The sequence below is a fragment of the Molossus molossus genome, unplaced genomic scaffold (genome assembly GCF_014108415.1).
Source record: "Molossus molossus isolate mMolMol1 unplaced genomic scaffold, mMolMol1.p scaffold_m16_p_10, whole genome shotgun sequence".
Classification (NCBI taxonomy): domain Eukaryota; kingdom Metazoa; phylum Chordata; class Mammalia; order Chiroptera; family Molossidae; genus Molossus; species Molossus molossus.
The window spans coordinates 34433072-34458512 of NW_023425345.1; the positions used below are offsets into that span (position 1 = coordinate 34433072).

General features: G+C 38.2%; 1 protein-coding gene across 1 annotated transcript in view; it reads right to left on the bottom strand.

The window, feature by feature from the left end:
* Positions 1-25441, bottom strand: part of SOX5 (SRY-box transcription factor 5) — a 960413-nt gene that overhangs the window by 813749 nt on the left and 121223 nt on the right. The window contains exon 2 of the mRNA XM_036251464.1: positions 5696-5777. The gene's annotated coding sequence lies outside the window, so the exon portion shown is untranslated. The remainder of the gene's footprint in view (positions 1-5695; positions 5778-25441) is intronic.

Sequence of the window (25441 nt, forward strand, 5' to 3'; positions counted from 1 at the left end):
GCAAAAAATTTATTTTTGATGGAATTTTTCTCCTGTGCTGACTCTCAGGAAAAAAAATTGCAATCTAATAATACATTAGCTCTAAAAAATACACATAGCTATGGCTGTTGTATAAATAGGTATAGCATATCTATCCATTAAAACAATATTAAGTCAAAATATTCTGCATAGCAGTAATGTAGGAAAAGTTTTTTTTACATTTTTTAAAATAAGGTTTTCATATTGAGCTCATTTGTTTGAATGATCCTTCATTATGCATTAGAAAGATACCAATTCTTTGTACCATATTTACTAACATGATAAAACATAAACTTTCCATCCAATCATCAGTTCTTAAGAAATCCAATTCATATTCAGCATACGCATGAAAGTAACTGAACTTATCCAAATGTTAATAGACTTCCCAGACCATTCATTAAGAGTTTAAAGGAAAAAAATGGTCTTGGATTTAGGAATCAAATTCCAGTTGAAACTTTCAAGATACACGGTCTAACCTCTGAAGTAGGTGAAGTGACCTGTTTGTCAGCTTTTTAAATGTTCATATCTTTCCAATTTCTTTCTTTTCTTTGTTCCTCCTCCTTTTCTTTCTTGAAACCATAGGAACTCAGGGGCCTTGCTACCAAAACAATTAGCAAATGAAATGTGAAAGTGATAAAATATATTTTAAGACATCAAGCTTGTGAGGGAGGGTTGGGGAAGACTTAAGACATTTTGGAATGTTGCTGAGCAACAGCAAAGCTATAACCAAAGCGCAAACCTTGCAAAGTTTGTAGAAACAGACGTTAATGAACAGAACCCATTATAGCCAACTCAAAGTCAACAACAGGGAACATTCCAAGTCATTCCAATACGTACTCCAACGGACCAAATTTGGACCTGCCACGGCTAGTTTCCTGTTTCACTTTTCTGATCTGTTAACCTAAGCAGACAAAATGTTTCATTGTAATAGTGTTGCTACCTCAAATATATCCCAAAATGTCATTGGCAATGGTGAATAAAACCACCCATGCCCCCACACATATAACACACACACGCACACACACACACACACACATCCTGGTGAGTACTTTTTACATTGTAGGTTGCCATGGGTTCAAATAAAGTATGGAACAGAACTGAAACTTATTGTCAAATAAAACATTTAACAAAGCCTAATGAAAAAATGACTTTTAAATGTCATTGTCTAAAACAGGGTTGGCACAGTATAGCCTGTGATCCAAATCCAGCTCACCGTCTGTGAAATAAGAATGGCTTGATGAATTAACATTTACAACCAAGTTCATGATAAAGAACATTAGCTTTGGGTTACAATGAAGTGAAATGTCTCCCTCCAAAAAGAATGCAATATTTCTCATTATTAGACTTATGAAAACTTTACTTAATTAAGAATATTACATTTTGAACTATTTGTCAATAAAAATTCTGTGAAAAAAATGTTGCCTCTTAAAGTATTTATACAATAGCCTCAATTTCATCTCTGAGCCTACAAAGCCTAAAATATTTACTATCTGATCCTTATTAGAAAAAAAAAAAATGCTGATACATGGTTTAAAACCACCTAGTCTACAAAACTGTTTTAGCCCCACCTATTTCTAGCTTTTGTAATGTATGTATGTATGCATGCATTTGGAATATGTAACATAACTACTTACATAAAAGATTTGCAACTACCTTCTAGTGCTTCCTAAATCACTACCAAGAAAAGACCACAATGACCACCCCCTGAAAACAGGCTCCTATGAAGAGCTCACAATAATGGATGGTATTTATCTCACTTCAGAGTAATAAATGAAAAGGAGGTACTGATTTTACCCAATAATTTTGTTTGAAAATTATAATGCCCAATACTAGTGGGGATAGACAAGAAAACTCATTTATACATTAATTGCGGCAGTCTTGAATGGCACAATCTATCTGGTAAAGACCTTGGTTATAGATGACAAGATCCATTAAAATACATATGCACTGTGATAGACTAAATCCACTTCTGCAAAATTCAAAAATATGAAACATACACACACATATAGATGTTCAATAAACTGATATTTACCACAGTGACCAGCCCCTACCATTTTTTTTTTCCTGTTAACAGCTCTACCACTTCCCAAGCGATAGAAGCAAGAAATCTTGGAACTATCCTTTCCCTCACAATAGCATAGCCAGTGATTCCCCCCTGTTAGTCTTCTGTATCATTTTCTTTTTCATCTCTACAGCTACTATCTCGGTTTAAGAACCTGCCATTTCTCTTCTGAATTGCTGCAATATCATCTGGGGGATGGATCTGCAAAGTGAGTCCTGAGTTTATGCAATTTTGGGGCCCTGGTAAAGAAAAAGAAGGTTAAATTGCAAATACAAACTCTGTCGCCAATGACAACATTAAGAGAAACATAACAGAGGTGTAGTAATGTAGAAAGGGAAAGTACTCATAACTGATTAAACACTCACACTTTTTGCAAATTTTATAAAAATAGATGACCATGAGAACACATTTTAGAGTCCCTACCAAAATACTGCTAGAGGTTCATGCAAACCAAGCATCATTTATGTAACCTTTTATATACCACACACACACACACACACCCTTAACAAACCCTTAGTTCCTAAGGTCTGTGATTTCTAAGCCATCCAGCCAATCATACTGCTAAAGATTAAATTTTCTAAAATAAAATTCTAGCCCTGGCCATTTTGCTCAGCAGTTAGAGCATCGGCCTGCGGTCCAGAGAGACCCCGGTTCGGTTCCCGCTAAGGGCGTGTACTTCGGTTGCAGTTTGTCTCCGGCCCTGGTTGGTCCTGCGGGTGGCAACCACTTGATGTGTCGCTTTCACGTTGATGTTTCTCTCTCTCTCTCTTCTCTCTTCCTCCCACTCTATGTGAACAAAAAATGAAAAGAAAAAAGAAAAAAAATCCTCGGGTGAGGATTAAAAAAAAATAATAAAATAAAATAAAATTCTAAACACAGTCAGTCCTTCCCTATGTGAAAACCTTCTTGCCAACAGGATAACTGGCATTAATCCTTCCATGATATGGCCTCCTCCTACATCTCCAACCTCATTCTCTGTTGTTACAGACATGATGCATTCTTTACAGCTCCTGTATGATGTTATTTCAATTCTCCCATACCTTAGAAGATATTTTTTCCTTGAAATAAGATGTATTTTCTTCTCTGGCTAAAAGATTTCTTCACATGTTTCCATCCCAACTTACCTGAGTAGGCCCTCCCAGACCTACAAGAGTTGATAGCAAGCTTTTTGGTCACAGTCCTCCAGTATTGCAATGATCACCTATTATAAGGCCTCATTCATTGTTTCCCCTGGTAATTTAAAAAGCTCCGTCAGGGCAGAAGCTGGGTCCCAGCCCTCCTTATTTCCCAAATGTCTGCATTAAGTAAGTGCTCATAATCCTCAACTGAACAAATGAATAAAAACAGAGCAATACATATACCAAAAGGTTACTCGTATTGCTTTTGCTTAGTGGTATTGTTAGCAATGTTTTACCCTTATTTAAAAATATTTTTTGTTATGTGGCTATATTTGTTTTATAATGGGAAATCTAATTTATAATAAAATATTGCTTTGAGGCTTACTCTGATTTCCATTAGATCTGCTGTCTAATTCTCAAAACTCTGCACACCTGTGAGAGGCTTATTTACATGGCCAGTCGTCTATTTGAAATTATGTTCAGATCCCTGTACACAATTAGCTAAATAAATATCATTAGTGCAACTTCATTAAAGTGTATTTTTCTTAAATATTTCTCAGTACACATATTTCTCGGTAAGTGAGCATCTATTGGAATTTTGGCAAGAAAAAATTTATAATAGACTTATTTCTGCAGGTATGTATTTCAGGCACTAACTGAAAAAACAATAGACATTTTTTTTTTTTTTACCATCTGGAATAAAACAGTGATAAATACTACAAGACTCAAATTATGTTCATATGCACGAAGCCACTTTTCCGAATCACTATTATAATTCTTATCTCCCACTGGGATGCAATAAAAAAATTGTTTTAAAAAGGAAAATATCCAAAATAATCTGATAATTCTCCTAAATGCAATCCTCATTGAAGCTGAACATATTTTACCCTTTTTTAGTAGAGCTATCATTATCTAGTAAATGTCTACAGGAACTTTATAGCAGAGATTTTTTTCCCTTTTTCCTTTGCATGCATTAAGTATGTTGTTTTAGTACACATTGTTTAAATACGCCCTGCATGAAGCAGACCACATACACATGGCATATTCAGATATTAATACAAGTCAAGAGCACCCAAAATGCAAACTACAGGACACAGGACCATTTTAGTAGCTTCAGACCTATTTGAATCCTGGCACAATTTATACGTCTAATCCAGGTATAAAGTCACTTTCTAGCCTATGGTATTAGATTGGATCTCTCCTCAAACATATTCCTGTTTCTCCTGTGTGTAAGGCGAGTTATTCTGAGGCAATTCAATGGTACGCCCTTAGGTCTAAGTAAGAGTTCCTTTCCTAAATGACCCCTGCGTCACCAGCCTGCTTTGCTCGTGGACGGAAAGGCAGCATGCCCCTCGCCGCACAGGCCTGCGTTCAGGAGCTGCCGGAGAGGAAGTGTAGTGCAGCAGAGAGAACACAAGCCCTGGAGTCACACCGTCATGGTGCAGAATCCCGGCACCGGCATTTCAAGGTCTGTGTGACGCTGAAGCCAGTGAGCCTCTTTGAGCCCTGTGCTATAGGTTAACCCGTGTTCCCCAAAATGCACATGTTGAAGTCCTAACACCCAGTATCTCAGAATGGATATTTACAAATAGGGTCATGGAAGATATAATTAGCTAAGAAGAGGCCATGAATGTGGGACCTAATCCAACAGGACTGGTGTTCTTACAAAAAAGAGGGATTTGAACATAGAGACAGACATTCAAAGAACAAAGACGATGTAAAGACTCAGGGAGGAAATGCCATCTACCAGCCAGGAAGAAGAGTTGGGACAGATTCTGCTCACACAGCCCTCAGAAAGAATCAACCCTGTTGGCACCTTGAATTCAGACGCCCACCTTCCAGAACTATGAGGCAATAAATTCCTGTTGTTTAAGACAGCCTATTTATGGTGCTTTGTTATGGCAGCTCTAGTGAATTAATACGCCTGGTTTCCTCAAATGTCAAATCCTTAATATAAAAGATTCAGGACCATTGTAAAGATTAAAAATCACATGGGCCCAGCCGGTGTGACCCAGTGGTTGAGCATCATCCCATGCACCAAGAGGTTGCCAGTTCAATTCCAGTTCAGGGCACATGCCCAGGTTGTGGGCCAAAAGCATGCAGGAGGTGGCCAATCAATGTTCTCTCTCACATCAATGTTTCTATTTTTCTCTCTCTCTCCCTCTCCCTTTCTCTCTCTCAAAAATCAATAAAGAAAAATAAAATCACATGGTAGTACTCAAAGGAGAACAAGCAATATTTGTTTATCATATAGGGTACAGTATCTGAAGTATTTTATTTTATTTCCTTGAATCATACTTCTTTCTCCATTCGGTCAGCCAAGGAGCAGGCTCAACACCCCTCAAAAGCTTGGTACCCCATAAACTCACCTAGAGCTTAGATGCAATCTCAGAATGCTGCCACATGGTTAATGGGAGAATCTAAATATAATTTATATTTATCTACAGAAGAATCAAGTTACATTTCTTGCACACTCAGTGTCTAAACAGAGACATACCTGCCACATGTGGGGAGGCTTGTCCAAGATGTCTCAGGATCCTCCTGAAGTATGTCTTTATACCGTGGACTGATTAAAAAACCTAGAAGAGAATTAAGAGTTAAGTCATTTAGAGGCATATTCATGGCCTATGGAGTCAATGCTGACTCTTTCAAACTTTAGTTATTGGGGGAAATACCAGTGTACGGTCATAAGCATGACAGACTAGAGAACATCTATAGTACTACAGAACCCTTAAATTACACCTAGATGGCCTCTTTTGTTTATTTGTTTAATCTTTTAAAGTTTTATTGAATTTATTGGGGTGACATTGGTTAATAAAATTATATAGGTTTCAGGTGTACAATTCTATAACCCATCATCTGTATATTGCATCATGTGCTCACCACCCAAAGTCAAGCCTCCTTCATCACCATTAATCCCCTCTTTACCCTCTTCTACCTCCTCCAGCCCTGTATCCGATCTCTGGTAAGCACCATGCTGTTGTCTGTGTCTATGAAATTATTGTTTTAATTTTTGTTTAATCCCTGCACCTTTTTCACCCCAACCCCCAACTGACAGCTGCCAGTCTGTCTCTGTATCTTTGAGTCTGTTTCTATTTTGTTTGTTAGTTTATTTTGTTCATTAGATTCCACATATAAGTGAAATCACATGTTACTTGTCTTTCTCTGACTAGCTTATTTCACTTAGCATAATACTCTCCAGATTCAGCCACGCTGTTTCAAAAGGTAAGATTTCCTTCCTTTTTATGGCCAAGTAATATTCTATTGTGTAAATGTACCACAGCTTTTTTATCCATTTATCTATTAATGGGCACTTGGCTGCTTCTAAGTCTTGGCTATTGTAAATAATACTGCAATGAACATAGGGGTGCATATATTCTTTCAAATTAGTATTTTGTGTTTCTTGGGATACATTCCCAGAAGTGGAATCACTGAATCATAAGGCAGTTCCACTTTTAATGTTTTGAGGAAACTCCACACTGCTTTTGAAATCAAATGCTCTAAATCCCAGAACAAATAGAAAAGAGGAGGAATCGCAGAAAATATAAGGTTCCCATCCTAGGAACGTGACCTTTTAAAACATATTAAATCTGTTTCTAATGAGAAAAGGAAAATAAATCCAGGTAACGGCACAGAGTGACAGGGGTGCTCCTCTGGGTAGCGTGTTCAAAGTGACATTTCAGCAGAGACCTCGGTGATTTAGCAGAGCCAGAGGAAGGAGCTTTGCACACAGAGGGAATAGCAAGTACGGCGATGCCCCTCATCCCAGGTTTCACTGTCCAGGGTTTCTACACCAGTCCAAAAATATTAAATAACAATTTTCAGAAAGAAACCATGAGTTCGAACTCCCATGCGGTCCGAGTGCCTGACTCGATCTCACCACGTGGGCACTGTATCATCTTGCATCATCACAAGGAGCGTGAGTCCAGTACGAGAAGATGTTTCGAGAGAGAGCATAGTCGCATGACTTTGGTTTCAGTACGCTGTTAGAACTGTTCTAGTTTGTCAGTAGTTTTTGTTGTTAATCTCTTCCCGTGCCTAATTATTTGTTAATTAAACTTTCTCCTTGATATGCATATATAGGCAAAAACATAGCGTATACAGGGTTCGGTACTATCCGCAGTGTCAGGCATCCATTTGGGGTCTTGGAATGTGTCTCCCACGGATAAGGGGGCACAGCTGCACCAGGGTCTGTGGCGAGAGCTTGCTGAGCACGACCGGGAACAGCAGGCAGACCACTGTGGCTGCTGCAGCAGGATGGGCGCGGGAGAGAAGTAGGAAATGAATGAGGTGGGGAAGAGCCAAGGGAAGACCTTGATTTTCATCTGAAATCCATGAGAGGGTTCTACTCTTTATAAAGCATTTTACCGTAGATAACTGTAGATTCACGTGCAGTTATGAGAAATTAGATCCCGTGTACTCTTCATCCTCTTTCCCTGAAAGGCGACACCTTGCAAACCACGTCAAGACCAAGACCATGAAATTGACAGGGTCACGATAGGGAACATTTCCGTCACCATAAGAATCCCTCGTGTTGCCTTTTTATAGCCATACTCATATCCCTCCCACCCCACCTCCTCCTTACTGGGGGACTGGATGAAAAAAGTGAAGGGATACAGAAGTACGAATAGGCTGTTACAAAACAGTCACGGGGATGTAACGTACAGCATAGGGAATACAGTCAATAATGCTGAGATAACTATGTATGGTGCTAAAGTGGGTACTAGAGATACTGGGGGGAACACTTTGTAAAGTATATAATTGTCTAACCACCATGCTGTACACCTGAAACTCATACAAAATAATATTGAAAGCAAACTGCAATTGAAAGTAAAATTTTAAAAAAACCTGAAAACCACTCATCTATTTACAATTTCTATCATTTTGTCATTTCAAGAGTATTATATAAATGAAATCATACATTCAATTTAAGTATCTGGACAGTCATCCAGGTTGGCATGTGTGTCAATAGTCTGTTTATTTTTGTTGCTGAGTAGTGTTCTATGGTATGAATAGTGTAACCATTCACTCAGTAAAGGACACTGGGATGGTTCCAGTTTGGGGTTATTAGGAATAAAGCTGTTATAAACATTCATATACCGATTTTCATGTGAACATACGTTTTCTTTTCTCTGGGACAGATGCCCAGGAGTGCAATTGCTGGGTAGTATGGAAGTAGTATGTTAAGATTTCTTCAAAAACTTGCCAAACTGTTTTGCAGAATGGCTGCACCATTTTACATGCCCACCAGCAATGCTTGAGAGACGGTCCGATCGCATCCTTGCCAGTTTGGTGGCGTCGCTGGTTTTCCTGTTGGCCATTCTGTCGTTCTCTAATAATTAATTATGTCAAATATCATCTCGTGTGCTTATTTGATATCCGTAGTGTTCTCTCCCAGGATATGGTTATTCATGCCTTTGGTCCATCTTCTAACTGGATTTACTTTTCTACTGTAGAGTTTTGAAGGTTTATATTCTTAATACTAGTCTTCTATTGGATATATGGTGTGCAATTATTTTCTCCGAGTCTGTAGCTTGTCTTTTCATCTTCCTAAAGTCTTCCATTTTTATAAATTTTTTGATTGGGTGAAGTTTTCAATTTTGATAAAGTCCAGTTTATCTTTTTTTTCCCCCCTTTGATGGATAATGCTTTTGGAATAATGCTAAAAAGGCTTTGCCTAGCCCTAGATCCTGAGGATTTTCTGCTCTCTTCATAAAAGTTTTATGGCTTTATGTTTCATGTTTAAGTTCATGACATACTTTCAGTTAATTTTTGTATAAGAAGTAAGACTCCGGTCAAGCTTCATTGTCTTGCCTGTGGATGTCCAATTGCTCCAACGTCCTGTGTTGGAAAGGCTGCCTCCTCCGTGGGCTTCGTTTTGCATCTCTGTCAAAAATGAGTCAGAAATCTGGGTGTGGGTCAGCTTCTGGGGTCCCTGTTCTAGTCCACTGACATATGTGTCTATCCCTTTCCAGTGTCACGGTCTTGATTAATGTAGCAACATAATAAATCTTGAAATTGGGTAAGTTAATTCTTCCCACTTAATTGCTCTATGCAGATTTCTTTGCCTTTCCATATAAATTTAGACTAATTTTGCCTTTAACTACAAAAAACTCTTGCTGGAATTTTGATAGCAATTGTGTTAAACCTGTATATCAGTTTAGGGGGAAGTGAAATCTTTGCTGTGATGAGTCTTCCAGTCCATGAAAATGATATATTAATTTATTTAGCTCTTCCATCAGTATCATGTGGCTTTTATCATCACGTCCTATATATGCTTAATTAAACTTATACCTAAGCATTTACTTTTTTTGAGTGGAAGTAAATGGTATTATATTTTTAATTTTAGTGCTTAGTCTTTTATTACTATTATATAGGAATATGATTAATTTGTGCATGTTTATCTTGTATCCTATTACTTTTTAAAACTCACTTATTCATGTAGTGAGTGTCTTCTTTAAGTTCCTTGGATTTTCTATATAAGTAATCATGTCACCAAATAGGAATGGTTTGATTTCTTCCTTTCTTGCCTCTCTTCTTTTAATTCATTTTTCTTATCTTTTGCACTAGCTAGAAAGTTTAGCACTATATTGAATAAGAGTGTTGAGTGCAGACATTCTTGACCTTGTTCCTGATCTGAGAGGAAAGAATTCAGTCTTACAACATTAAGAGTAATGTTAGTTTTAGATTTTTATGTGTTGGTTTTTTTTATAGATGCTCTATGTCAAGTTGAGAAAGTTCTGTTCTTATTTTTCTGAGATTTTTTTTTATCATGAATGGGTGTTGCATTTTGTCAAATGTGTGTGTGTGTGTGTTTGGGGTTTTTTGCATGAACTGATAGGTTCATGTGCTGTTTCTTCTTTAGCCTGGAGAATCACACTAATAGTTTTTTCCAGTCATGCATCCCTGGAATAAATCCCCAATTGGTCCTGGTATAGAATTTTTAAATATGTTGCTGAATTCTATTTGCTAATATTTTGTTAAGATTTTTTGTGTCTATATTCATAAAGGATATCAGTCTCTAGTTTTCTTTTTTCTTTTTCTTTTTTGGTACTGTCTTTGTCTGATTTTGTATCTGGGTAATACTACTGTCATAAAATGAATGTTATCTAGATTAGCTTGTATATAAATGATGTTACTTCTTTAAATGTTTATTAGAATTCTCTAGTGAAAGCATCTGGAACCGAGTATTTATTTTTTGGAAGTTTATAAATTACAGATTCAATTTCTTTAATAGTTATAAGGCGATTCAAATGATCTATTTAATATCTATTAAAATTAAATTATCTATTTAATATTGGGTGAGTTGTGGTACTTTGTGTTTTTTGAGGAATTGGTCCATTTCATCTAAATTGTTAAATTTATGTGTGTAGAGTTGCTTGTAATATGCCCATAATGTCTGCAGGGTCTGTAATGATACACACTTTCTCATTCCTGGTCATTTGCATCTTTTCTCTTTTTTCTTTGTCAGTCTTACTAGAGGTTTATTACTTTTATCTATCTCTTCAAATAACCAGAATTTAAAAATTGGCTATTTTTCTTTTTTTCAATGTTATTGACTTTTTTTCTTATTATTATCACCTCCTTTCCACTTGCTTTGGGTGTATCCAGCTCTATTTTCTCTAGTTTCTTGAAGTGGGAGCTTAGATTATTGATTTGAGACTTTTTCTAATGTATTCATTTAATGCTATACACTTCTCTTTGAGCATTTCTTTATCTGTGGTCTACAAACTTGTGTATTGTATCTTTATTTTCACTTGGTACAGTGCATTTTTGCATCCCTTGAAACTTCCTTTTTGAGCTATGGATTATTTATAGTATGTGCTTCTTAGTTTCCAAGCATTCAGAGATTATCTTGTTACCTTTCTGTTATTGATTTCTAATTTGATTCTCTGGTGGTCAAAGATTATATTCCATATGACTTTAATTCTTTTAAATTTGTTGAGACGTGTTTTCTGGTCCAGCATAGGGTCTATCGTGGTATATGTTCTGTGGTCACATGAAAAGAATGTGTGTCCTGCTGCTATTAGGTGAAGTATCAATTAGTCTGTTGGTTATAGATGCTGTTGAGTTTTCTATATCCTTACTGATTTTGCATCTAGTTTTCCATCAATTGATGAATAGGGGTGTTGAAATCTTCAGCTATATTTGTGAACTTGTATATTTCTCTTTTTACATTTGTCATTTTTTGCTTCATGTATTTTTCAGCTCAGTAATTTAGTGCATACACACTTAGAATTGGCATTCTTTTTGATGGTGCAACTCTTTGATCATATGTAATACTCTTCTCTGTTACGGATAATCTTGTTGCTCCAAAGTCTACTGTATCTGATATTACTATAGCAATTCCTGCTTTCTTTTTATTAATGTTTGCATGATACATCTTTATCCATACTTTTACTTTCAACCTTTCTATAGCATTATAATTGAAGAGAATTTCTTACAACAGCATATATTTGGGTCCTTTTTTTTTAAATCCTCACCCGAGGACACTTTTGCAATTATCTTCAGATAGAGCAAGAGGGAGAGAGGGAGGAAGAGAGAGAGAGAGAGAGAAACATCAATGTGAGAGAGACACATTGAGCCTGCCACCCACATGACCCCAGCCAGGGCCTGGAACAAACTGCAACCGAGGTACATGCCCTCAGTGGGAACCAAACCCGGGACTCTCTGGTCTGCTGGTCAACACTCTAACCGCTGAGCCAAACCAGCCAGGGCTGGGTCCTATTTTTTAATACACTCTGACAATATGTCTTTCAGTTGTAGTATTTAGACCACTTACATTTTATATAATTAGTGATACGTTAGGGCTTAAATCTGCAATTTTTTTTTCCTTCATTTTTCATTTCTGTTTTCTTTTTCCTACCTTCATGCAATTTTTTTTGTAATTCAAATTTGGTTTATCTACAGTGTTTTTGAGTTCTCTTTGTACAGCTTTTTAGGTGGTTGCTTTAGTTAAGACACTATGTCTATACATGATGTATCAGAGTCTGAAGTCATCAGTTTATCGCTTTGAGTGGAGTGTGTCATGAATCACACCATACTGAATATTTCTGCAAATTGGTGAGATGAGTAAACCAAAAACGTAAACATTAGAATAAATACAACTATGTGAGATATTCTTCTTATTTCCCTCCAAGCCCTTCTGTCTCCCCCCCATCTAGTACTATACACTAAAAAGATAACAGAAATTAAGTGAGATTAGCAAGGGGGGAAAATACAAAAAAAAAAAAAGAAAAAAAAAAAACCTGACTGATTTTAAAACCAAGATTTCTATCACTTGACATATACTATTTTTGACAGATAACTTTAAAGATAATATCTAAAAGAATGTGTTTTATTTTTTTTTATCCTCACCCGAGGACATTTTTCCATTTTTTGTTCAGACAGAGAGAGAGGAAGAGAGAGAGAGAGACAGACAGACAGACAGACAGACAGACATCGATGTGAAAGGGATACATGTAGTGGCTGCCGCCTGCACGACCAACCAGGGCCGGGGACAAACTGCAACCGAAGTACATGCCCTTAGCAGGAACCGAACCCGGGTCTCTCTGGACCACAGGCTGATGCTCTAATTGCTGAGCCAAACCGGCCAGGGCAAGAATGTGTTTTCTAATACATTCAAGTGAATAGAAATCTGAAAATCTGAAGTCTGAACAAAATTTTCCATTTGTTTTATTTATCAAGAATATGGACTATCAACAGTTCACAATCTGTTAAAGTTATAAGAAGGCTTAACAATTATCTGCACTGTTGTTCAAACTTTAGAGAAAACACATTTTAGAGAGAGAAAAACTTGTACAACAAGGTCACAGGCAAGTAAGTAACAGAGGTGAGCCTAGAACTGAGGTCTGATGTTAGTGCACTACACAATGAGGAATAAAAATATGAGTTTTTTTTATCTAAAGTGTGTCAACAATCTGCTTCAGAATGCAGTTAGGCTTCATGTCCTTAAGGAAGGCAAAGTAAGAATATGGCAGATGGAATACCATCACTCATCCACACTGGAATCTAACCAGATCACTGGGGTTTAAACTTATCCACTTGCCAAAAGTACCAATTGATAATAAATAAATGGCCCAACCATCAATATGATTGCAGACACTGGCCCACAAGAGATTCCAAAAATGAAAATTTGAGTTAGCGTGTCCTTTTACACTGTGTATCAGTGAGTTTTTTCCCCATCGATTCAGGTTACCACAGAATGGCAAATTTGAAGGGCACTGGTATATTTCCACATTTTATAACTTTTACTCACTTTAGATGTAAAAACATTTGAATATGTGCAAAAGGGACTGTCCTCAATTCCCAAAATATTATTTATACTCCATGATTCATGTTATAAAAGATCAAACCTCTAGCTTGCAGTCCTGAGTGACAGACTTCTCCTTTTAGTCATGATCCAAATTGTAAAAAAAAATTCTTACTCTATAGCTCCCATTTATATTCACAGTCAGATACTATAATTAAATAATAGAGTTACATTTACTAGGGCTCAAATCCATTAATTTTTTTTCTTATTTTTACCCATTTCTTTTCTCTGAAATGTATCCCAGTATTATTATTATCCTTGAACACCCAAATATACAGATCTGGGAATTGATAATGAGATCGTCCAATACTTTTTAGAATAGATTTTGCTTTGATTAAATGTCTAAATTGCTTTCACTTAGATGCTTTCCACATTTGAACAAATACCTGATCTTTCTGGAAAAAAATAAAACAAAACAACAACAACAACAGCATTCTTTAACAGCTGACCTCCTGGCCAAGTGCACACACCTGTTATGTTGTTTTGTTTTGTTTTGTTTTTTGGTATGTGCCCCTAGTGGGAACCGAACCCAGGTCTCTCTGGTCCGCAGGCCGATGCTCCAACCACTGAGCCAAACCAGCCAGGGCCACACCTGTTATGTTTACTCCAGGGAAAAACTCGATCACAAGCTAACGTGGGTTCCTTGACCTGATGCCAGCAGAGGGTGAACGTGCTAATGCTCTGCACCAAAGTGAGAATTCCAATGCCCTTGCACTCCAGCCCAGTGGGCTGGCCAATGACAGAGCACCTTCGACATCACTATACAGAGAGCCATCTGCCTTCCGCTCAACCAGTGTGCCACATGTGCTGAGGAGCAGGGCAAGCAGGAGTGAGGTGCTAAACACTCCAACAGGGAACGTCTCCCTCAGAAAGAAAACACTCAGCTGCCACTGTGCCCAGCTCTTTGACCAGACAGAACTTCCACACTCCTAGACTTCTTGTTTTTACAAGAGGAGAGAAGGCTGCAGAATTGTATTCACACGCCCAGCACTGTGCTCTCGCCACACACCCATGAAGTCCCTTGTCGACAGGGCGTCTACCCTTGCCTTTTTCTCTTTTTCAGGATTTTGACTCCAAATCCCCAGCACACTGAGATCTCAGCACACAGTGATCTCAGAGGCATTTGTATAGCTGATGCAAATTATATTTCTTTGTTTGCCTCCTGAGGATGGGATGGGAAAGACAGAAGAGTGTAAAAGCCCCAAAGTGGCAGCTAAAACCAAAAGAGCTAATGAAAGCTCATGACCTTTTTCACTAGTTTGCTGTGTAAATGCCCCCTGCTAATTTAGAAAAGATTTTGTGGCTTATAACATAAAAAGTACATCAGATACACCCTTATGCTGATTTTCATGGGCCAAAGGTAAAATTATCCTTTACCAGTTAAAAATCATTAGGTGAGTAGACTAAATACCTTCACGATAGACCGTGAACTATTAATAGGATAATAATCTATAAATTCAATTTTAATTGTTTACAGTCTACCTTTCAACATAAATAAAACTCATTCCCCTTTCCAGCCGCAGTATCATCATAGGTTAAATGTAAATTACATGGTAACTGACATCTAGTTTGGATAAGAAAGCATATAATATTTTAATTTTTTTATAACACAAAGCTATTACTCCTGATTAGAAGCAAAAATCATGGGAAAACACCAAATTCTATATTCTAAAACCAAAAAGTGATCCCACGTCAACCCCTCAGGCTGACACATTAAAGACTGAATGGAGAAAGACAGTAAGAGCTACATACCAATTGGTGGGTTTGGCTGGTGAACTTGGTTTCATCCTAAAGCTCCAAGCCCAAGCTGAGTGTGCAGAGTAAACCAGTATCCAGGCCACCTCTACAGATAGGATGAAATTCCTGGTCCTCATATTAGTGTCATAGAAAGTTCAACCTATCTCTGAGTACAAAGTCGAATTAAACACATTGTTGAGTAATATCTGCAACGTACTTTGTTAGATGGTGTGGAGAAAACAAAGTCATTAAAACTTATTAATAAAGAAGCTGTGATCTAACTACTTCAAAGTTGGAAAAGTCATTAGCAGAGAAAGAAGCAAAACGAGGAATGCATTCCAGAATGTTAGGAAAGGGGTTGTTACCACAAAACATGTGTGTGTGTGTGTGTGTGTGTGTTCATATACAAAAAATTAAAGAGCACCTAGAACACAATAATGCAAAAATTATAGAAAACTCATCTTAGACATCTGAATTCTTGGGTCGGAAGGAGAGGAAGGGGAAGACCTACAGAGGCAGTGGAGCAGTGGGTGGTCTCTTGGAGGGAGAGGGAGGAAGAACCCGAAGAGCAGGGCCTGCTGGCAGGCCCCAGCAAGAGCAGGGCAGGCTCTGGATTTCGGAAGGAGCCAGAGATAACAGGACCCATCTTCTTTCATCTCAGGAGCTCTAAGAACCTGGGCTTCCGCATCCACAGCTCCCTCAGTCCTGATTTTTTCTCCTCAGGCTTGGCCAAGTGCCTTGCAACCGACTGATCTTGGACTAGCCCGTGCAAAATATTCTTGAACCTCCACCTTAGACCCCGTCACCTCTTCAGGCCAAGGGGGGTCATTTCAGTGTCCAACTTGCTTCTCCTCCCTCGGCAACTGTTCCTCACTGACAACATCGGAATTCTCTTTGTCAGGTACGTGTAGTGTCCTTGGAGTCACAAAAAGCTGTGCAAGTTTTCAGATGAAAAAATCTGAATAAAGCCACATCATGACTGAAACAGAGCCCAAGAAAAGCAAATCCAATCACACTCAACTAGTCCGTGATCATTTCATTTATATAATATTCACTTCCTGATTTGGTAAAAGAGATGAGATTATATGAGGAAGTATAGGGTGTCTAAAGAGAACTGCTACTAAAGATACATAAATAAGGTCCGTACATTGTACAGGCTGTTTTTATTTTGAGCAGTGATACTCAATAGTTTATTAAAAATACTATAATTACATTAAAGAGGTTACTAGCATAAACTATGGAGATTATGCTGGTTTGAATCTTTCTATCTGGATGATTTGGGGCAAGTTACAATCTCTAAGCCTGGGTCTTATCTGTAAATTAGAAATAATACTTACCAGAGTAATTGTTATTCAGCACCTTATTCTCAGACTTCATGGTTCAAACAGGGTTGGCCCACACCCCCACTTGCACTTTCGGCATGACTGCTCAGGCCTGAGTAATTTTTCATCAGTTCTGGGAAGCTATGTGGGGATCCCCATCACCCAACAATTGCTGGAAAGATCTCTTTCTCTCTCTCCCCCACCCCTTCCTCTTTTCCTCCCTCCCTCGTTGCTTCATCTCTCTCTGTGACTGAAGTTACTGAGGACCATTCAAACCTGAGAAAGTCAACTAAGAGGAAAGCAAAGCTAAGACATGAGACAACAGAGTAAGAGATGGACGACTAGAGATACCCTGTGATCTTAAAGGTCATTTTCTGTTAGAATACCACTATATCCCCTTTCTGGCTTCAACTATTTTGAGACAGGTTCTTGTCTAACCCACTATATGAAGATGTTTTGTGTATGTGAGGAAGAAATGAGATAACACCCATAAATATTTGTTACTGTGTTGAGCATATAGCAAATGCTTAATAAATGTGAGCTATTTTTCTGTCCAGAGAGATTTATTTATTTATATATATTTTTTGATCCTCACCCGAGGATATTTTTCCATTTTTTGTTCAGATAGAGAGGGAGGGAGAGACAGAGCAAAAGATCGCCATGAAAGGGACACATCGAGTGGCTGCCACCTGCACAACCCAACCAGGGCCGGGGACAAACTGCAACCAAGGTACATGCCCTTAGCAGGAACCGAACCCGGGTCTCTCTGGACCACAGGCCGACGCTCTAACTGCTCAGCCAAACCGGCCAGGGCAGAATGAGAGATTTTCTTTAAACTTCACTTTCCAAGATGACTACATGAAAAAAAAAAAATTTTTTTTTTCATGAGACTCATTAAGATATCAAGGACTTTTATTTGCAAGAAGGTCATGATCAATAATAGGTGTTACTAATACCTCAAAAACACAGAACAAAAAAGCCTCCAAAGGCACAAGATGATCTAAACAACAAATGACCTGAATACAGAATAATATTCAGCATCATCAGAGGAAAGAAAGACAGCACATCCTAAGGCTGGGCTGGCTACCCATAGACAAAGTAGGTTTTGAGGAACATCGGAGGGAAGAGCAGATACTATTCCAGGAATTGATCTAAAAGAATACAGGGGGTGGTGCTGGAGCCCAGGCCGCGCTTTGCCTGGGACAGAGGTCTGCGAGGACAAGCCATGGAGGAACGGCTGCAGCGAGAACAAAGTGGGTGCCAGCCCGTTCGAGCGAGTTCAGTCCTGTTTCACAAAAGCTGGTTTTCACTGCGCTCATCTAGAGGTTCAAAGGAACGACGTTGGGTTGCTCATGTAATTTGTACTCGGTGAAATTTTCAAAATAAAAATCAGAGAAATTGTTTGAAAGATTTTTATAACCATAGCTCATATCTTTGGATACAGTATATCATATTGTTTTTTTTCCTATTTTCTTACTCCAGTTGTAATTGCTCATTATTTTACTCATGTTCTAAAGCCAAACAAGTGAACGTGCATATACTAATAAACTCTGAGGCCTAATGTAATAGAAATTGTGGTTTTCTCCTAAATATCCCTTCCTTCGCATGTAAGAGCTGTGCAGTTTGAAGGAGTGAGCCTGACCCCTGGGATATGTTCTGATGAATTGAAGACAATCGTGATCATGCCATCTTCATTGTCAGTGATTGGTTGGTGAACCCAGGCCTATGCCGATCTATAAACAGCATTGTCTACAAACACAGTGTGGATCCAGGAATGGGCATATGACACCATGTGGGCCAACTAAACATGAGTGGGGTTTGCTTCCGGAAAAAACATGTCCTCATTGTTAAGAGAGAGCCTCCCAAAGAGATGTTCTCTTCCTGAAACTCTCTGGTTGTCAGACCCAGAAGTGCAGATGCCATCCGATTCAACTAAAGAATAAGGCTGGCATACAGTCACAGTGGGCAGAGCTCAGGGAACTGCAAAGTGAAGATGCTGAAAGCACTGGACAAAGTGAACCCAATAATCTACCTGACCTCTAAAATCTGGCTATTTGAGATATTATCTTTATAAGTAAATCTGGTTAGACTTTTTTTCAAAAACTACCCCAATTTCTTATTAAAATACTCTAATGAGTCCAGCCAGTGTGGCTCAGTGGACTGAGAATCATCCATGGACTGAGAAGTCCTGGTTCAATTCCTCGTCAGGCATGCCCGGGTCGCGGGCTCGATCCCCAGTAGGGGGCGTGCAGGACGCAGCCCATCAATGTTTCTCTCTCATATCCATGTTTCTATCTCTCTCTCCCTTCCTTTCTCTAAAAATCAATAAAAACATATTTAAAAAAAGACTCTAATGACCCAGTATTTTTGTATTGTTTGCAAACAGCCGGGATCCAATAATATATCTAATTTCATGGTCGTCTGGCAAGTCTTACAGCCTCCAGGAGAGTCCAGAAAGTGGAAATCGAGACAGGTAAATGCATGGAATGGAGGACTTCTATGTCTTTGACAGCATTATTGCAGGTGATCCATTTCAAATATGCAAACACCATCCCCTGAAAAGATGAAGTAGTCAATTGTTCAAGTCACCCGGACTGGTCCAGGCATTCTTGACAAGTGAGGGCACTCCAAAACTGAACCTAACCATGGTTCTAATAAACATAAAAACTTTAGATCCCACAAGTCCACCCTTCTTTTTTCCTCCTACACAGCTGCTATCAGTAGGGGCATTTTATTCTGGGGTCATATTAGTTTAAAGAGTTCCTCATGATTGAGGCCCAGCCTGAAAAGGCTTTTCTGAACAAGCAAATGTTATTGCCTCTGTGACTCCCTGACTCACTGCCAAATGATGCGCTGGGGTGTAATCTATAGGAGGGTGTCAACCATGTAAGCCAACTATGATATGGTATATATCAGTTTGGTAAAATGATGATAATTCTGCAAGTGTGTACTCCCTTATTGTTTTAAAAATAATTTTTAATTGTTGAACTACAGAAATATATCAGCAATATAATGTATATGACAACTTCTGAAGCGACTATTGCATCAGATAAACATTGGTAAATGGTGATCAAGATAAACAATCATACTAAAAAAGTAAAAGGAAAATTCCATGCGTAAGAGGCTGCAGAGACAGTAACTTTTAGCAGGTTTGAACACCACCAGCCAAAAGAGAGCCAAGTATGAATGAATATAAACTATGAAAAAAGACTTTGTCCAGAGCATTAAGCCAAAGAAATACTAAGATTAGGAATATTTTAAATGTATATATTATGTTGATAGCTAGAAGATGACACTCTTCCATGGTTGAAATGTGGTTCTGAATTTCTGATACACTTCATATACATCAGGACAATTTTATTTACTTATTTTTAATCCTCACTGAGGATATGTTTTTATTGATTTGAGAGAGAGAAACACTGATGTGCAAGAAAAACAACCAATCTGTTGCCTCCTGTACACACCCTGACCTGGGATCAAACCCCCTAGATATGTGCCCTGATCGGGAATTAGGAATCCAACCCACAACATTTTTGGTGTACAAGATGACGCTCCAACCAACTGAGCCACCAAGCCAGGGCTACATTGGGACAATTTTAAATGCCTTTGTTTTGACATGAAATTTGATATCTCAATAGTAACACTTTGAGTACTGAAGGTGAAAATTCTAAGTATACAAAATAGTACTGTCTATTTAGGCCTATAAATAGTAACCAAGCCAGCAGCAACGAACATACCTCATATTCAGAAAACCAGGCTTCTTGGATAAGTGGCTGGGGACAGGATACGTACAAAAGGCACCTAGAACGTCTCAACACACCAGATACTCACAGATAGCTGTGATTACGTCAAATGTATTCAGGAGTCACTTGAAAAGGTTTCCATTGGTCACAGATGAGTCAATTTGAACTTCAAAAAAGATAAAAATTGTAATAGATCAAACTCATCAAATGTCCTTAAATTCATAATTTCATGATGATATTTAAAAGAAATTACTTGTTGCCCAGCCTGTGTGGCTCAGTGGTTGAGCATCAACCCATGCCTGAAGGGGTCACTGGTTCAATTCTCAGTCAGGGCACATGCCCAGGTTGTGGGCCCGATCCCCAGTGGGGGGCGTGCAGGAGGCGGCCAATCGATGTTCTCTCTCATGGACGTTTCTATCTCTCTCTCCCTTTCCCTTCCTCTCTATCTAAAGTCAATAAAGAAAAAACAAATAAATAAAAAATAAAAGAAATTACTTGGTTACTTTCTGAGGATGACAGAAAGCAGTTGAACCTACGTGGTAAAATACCCCCACTTCCATGTCAAACACATACCTGTTCTCTTGCTTGCTATGCAAAAAAGTTAAATGGGATACAAATTTTTGTTACTGGATAAACACCTATTAGCTACAAATATTCTTCTTTGTTTAAAAAGATAATGGGGCATTCATTACACTAAAAGTGTGCTCTCTTTTCTTTGTAGATCCTATCAGAATGAGTGAAAGAATGCACTGATTCTAATGTTTCCTTCTTTTACAAATCAAACAACCTCCTTTCCAGTCTGAGAAACCCTTAGCTGCATGTAATGTCACCAACCCTTATCAAACCTGGACAAAGGATATTCTTCTGTGATGTTTATCATTAGTGCAGGTTAGTCACAGCTACAATGTAAAAGCTCACTCTAGTCTCATCTGTGAAGGTTGACTGCACAGTGACCTTAGTCAAGGTAAAACCTGTTCCATAAACTCCAAGCACAGCAAGGTCCATGGATGTCTAGCAAAGGGGTATATCAATGACTAGAAGGAAAATGCTTATTGTTTTTAATGAAAATTATTCATTACACTCCTTGATATAGTTTCACCACACATCATGACTGGTGTTTCATATTTAAAATGTATTCTCAGTAAGTGGAATAAATCAATAATGGATATAACCAATATTACTAATATGAATTAATATCTGATTCTCCTATCTATTTTACATCCCGATGAAATCAGGAGTGACCATGTGATTAGTCCTAGCAAAGAAACAGGAGAAGAGATATTTGTCACTTCGGCAATAAAGCATTAATTACTAGTGCTCAGGGCTGCAGCCTTCTCTTCCCTGGTCTGGGAAGCAGGGTATATGGGGATACCCTGAAGTCAAAGTCTAGAATGCTAAAACCAGCATAAGGAAGAGAGCTGACCTGCTGAATCACCAGAACTCACAGCAGAGTTTGGAAATGAGACGTAGGTTGTTTTTAACAGCAGCAGAACTTATTCTAACCCAAATGATGGGCTAGAATTCTGCATTTTTCTCAAAAATACTTTCCACAGAGATCTAATAAAAGTACCCACATATATTGATTTATTGAGGCCAACCAAATTAGTTGATTATAGACATGTAAATGTAAAAAATTAAAATTAATATTTGCAGGATTGTGAATTGTTTGAAAATGCTAACTATATTTGGCAACTCATACCTAATAACAATAAAACAACAAATCTAATACCATATAAATAGAAATTTATTCTAAGATTTCTCTACTGACACAGAGACCGTTATGAATATAATATGCAATATCCACTCTGAGCCTAGTTCTACCTTAAGAACTAAGGAAGGACATAAGGCAAAAAGCAGTTGTTGATGACATTTATAAAATCTATTATGTTTCAACTGATTCTGAAATAAACTGATAAGGCTTATATTTTCTTGACCTCTTAATCCTTGGAACCAAAAGTACTTAGTAAATGAAATGTCTTTCATAACTCCCTCAAACCTACCAGCTTTGATTAATCTAGTATATGATATCAAAAAATATTGAAACTATAAAAAGTCCATTGTGAGATTTTAATAAGACAACTTCCAAGACTTTTGTTTGATGCCTTTTCTATATAGCAATAAAAGAGAACTTTTAAAGTGGGACTTTGTATGTTACGCTACATAGACAGCATTTCATATAGCAAACAGTGTGTAAAAACCATACAACATTCCCAGGAAATATAATCGCCTTTTACCCAAAGCCTCAGCAATCAACAATCTGAAATACCATTTCCTGCTAAACACACATGTATTTACCTGGGTCATGAACTAAAATGGCAATTGTCCCAACTATTTCTAGCCATTTGATGGGTGCCATAGGAGCTTAAATAGACACGATGGTGACAACAATGTATGGACTGTTGATTTGAGAATGACTGAGGACTCATGAAATCTCTTCCTGAGCCACAAAGGTGTCTTAGGAGGTCTGCCAGCCCAAAATGACCTGGTGGCTTTTGAGACATGTAGGTACCATCTGACACTACACAATAATGATAGAGCTACATGGAAACTGGAGAAAAGGGCTCCAGCATGCATTTTTGGCAGGAAAATTCACAACATTTCATTAAAAAAAAAAAAATAGAGTGGGCAATAATTATGCAGTTTAATTATTCCTTTGGGTTCCACAAAGAGCTAAAAAAAATAATAATAATAATAAAATAAAATAAAATCACCAGCCACCAATCTGCTACCTGTGGCAGCTGAAGTATATTCTAGTGCACTTTTAGAGCAAATATTGAAATGAGCATGTCCAAATTGTTTAGAAAAGGATCTTCGGTCCAAGGAGAATTGACAGCGAAGCTTTAAGAACAGATAAAGAACTGCCTCAAGGATCTGTCTTGCTTCCTTACTTTTTAAAAGTAATACCTTCATTTGCATACTAATAACCCAATTATTGTAAGATTAGGTGACTGGAATCTCATTATTGCTATTTCCAGAAAACAGTCAATATTCTATTCAATATCTTTTAATGTTACGCACCTTAAAACATAATTATTTCAATATACCCTCATTCATCTTTAATGTAATTTTCTTTAAAAAAAAAAACACACACAACACACACACACACATACACACAACTTTGCCATAATTGTTGGTTTTTTGGAATATATTAGTGTTTAAACAAGCACTTTTCCCCTCAGGCTGCTAAGAGAACAAGCAGAAGCAACCAATCGCTTGGGGGCATTTCTGCCTCCCACAGCCCGCCCCCCAGACCAAAGCACAGACGCTACTGAGAATCTGCTGTAACAACCTCCCTACTCTTCCCAGCACTGTGGCTACCCCTCCTTGTCGTTCACTGCAGGCTCCACAAAAGATGCTTCCGTAATGAATTTTGGTCTAAGGCAACTCCGAAAGTGTTAGCAAATACATTCTGTTGAATTTCAAATTGTAATATGGCCTCTTTTCTTTTGTGTTTTTTCCCCCCTCAGACCACATTGTAGGACAAAAAAAATTTAAAAAAAAAAGACACCCACATTCGAGACAGCTGACATATTCGGGAGACCATCTGCCTGTCATAGGTTTACCTGCCATAGGCTTTTACAGTTTCATTTACAAGATAATCAGTATAAGAAGTGGCTGGTTACCAGATTAAGGGTGGAAACAAAGCAAGGAAAACAGAGGGGAGAGAGATAGGACTGTCTACATTAAGAGACTACAGAGCCATACATGCTATTACTTCAAAATGATATCAAAATTAATGTACAGTGAAAATAGCAGTTAGATTTTGTCATGAGAGGAAGTAATACCATAGGGCTGTGGTCTGGAATCTGGAGTTAACACTCCTTGACTGGGGCCTTCCTGACTACATTTTCCTCAGGATGTTAATCTCTCTGTACTTTGTGAATGAACACTCATTATTCATGAGCATCACAATTTACAGAAAGAAGCACTGTGATCCTTAGTCAACACTAACTACATTTTCTCAGGACACAAACACCAAGCATCAACATGGCTCGTTGGTGTGTTTGACGGGACCCTCAACAGGCATCTGATGCTCTCAAGACTCCACCTAACCACGATCTTACCACAGCATATGCAAACCATCAAGCCACACTCCACAATTCCCATCCTTGATCTGTGAAGGAAATATCAAGGCTGGCCAACCCCCTTCTGCATGTTTCATGAATTTCAGGGGATGCCAACTCTATACTTCATCAATTTTTACAACAATGGGGAAACCACCATTCTTTAAAATAAATTCAGTGTCTATAGACAATTTTCCCTCCCAAACAGAAAATGTATTAGCAAATTTCTGATTTAGTAAGCCTTTACTGGAACTGTATGGGTTCTCTCTCTCAAGTCATTGGGCTGCTCCTCAGTAACGACTCATAGCAACAAGGACATGAGTCAGACATTCAGCACCCCAGCCCCCAATCTCCTTAGCGAAGAATAAACTCACAGGGCACGTTTTGAATCAAGATCACCAGTCTCGGTTTGTGGTTAAGCTAGAACTAGAATTCAGGTCTCCAAACTGTCATTCCAGAGCTCCTCCTCTTTCCTATCCCATATTTATTTTTAATTTTTTTCCCTTTATTGATCTTAGAGAGAATAAATGAAAGGGAGAGAGAGATAGTAACATTGATGAGAACATCGATTGGCCACCTCCTGCATGCTCCCCATTGGGGATCGGGTCCACAACCTGGGCATATGCCCTGACCGGAAATTGAACCTGCAACCTCTTGGCGCATGGGTCAATGTTCAACAATTGAGCCACACCGGTGGGACTCCTACCCCATATTTAAATTCCAGGTGACACTACGTTGATTGAATGCAGTTACCAAAAAATAAAAAGGAGCAATATTTAAAGTCAACTTTACAGACTATCAGACATCGTATTGTTTTATATTAAATATCATAACCCTTATTCACTATTGAAGAGCTAAAGTCTGAAAATTACTCAAGATCACAGAATAACAAGTTCCAGAGTCAGGATTCAAAACCAGGTCTGTCTTTAAGAGAAAGCATATAAGTTGCTGGCATAAAAGCAAAGATTTCAGTCCCGGCCGGATTGGTTCAGTGGTAGAGCATTGGCCTGTGGACCAATGAGTCTTGGGTTTGAGTCTGTCCAATGCCACATACTGGGTTGTGGT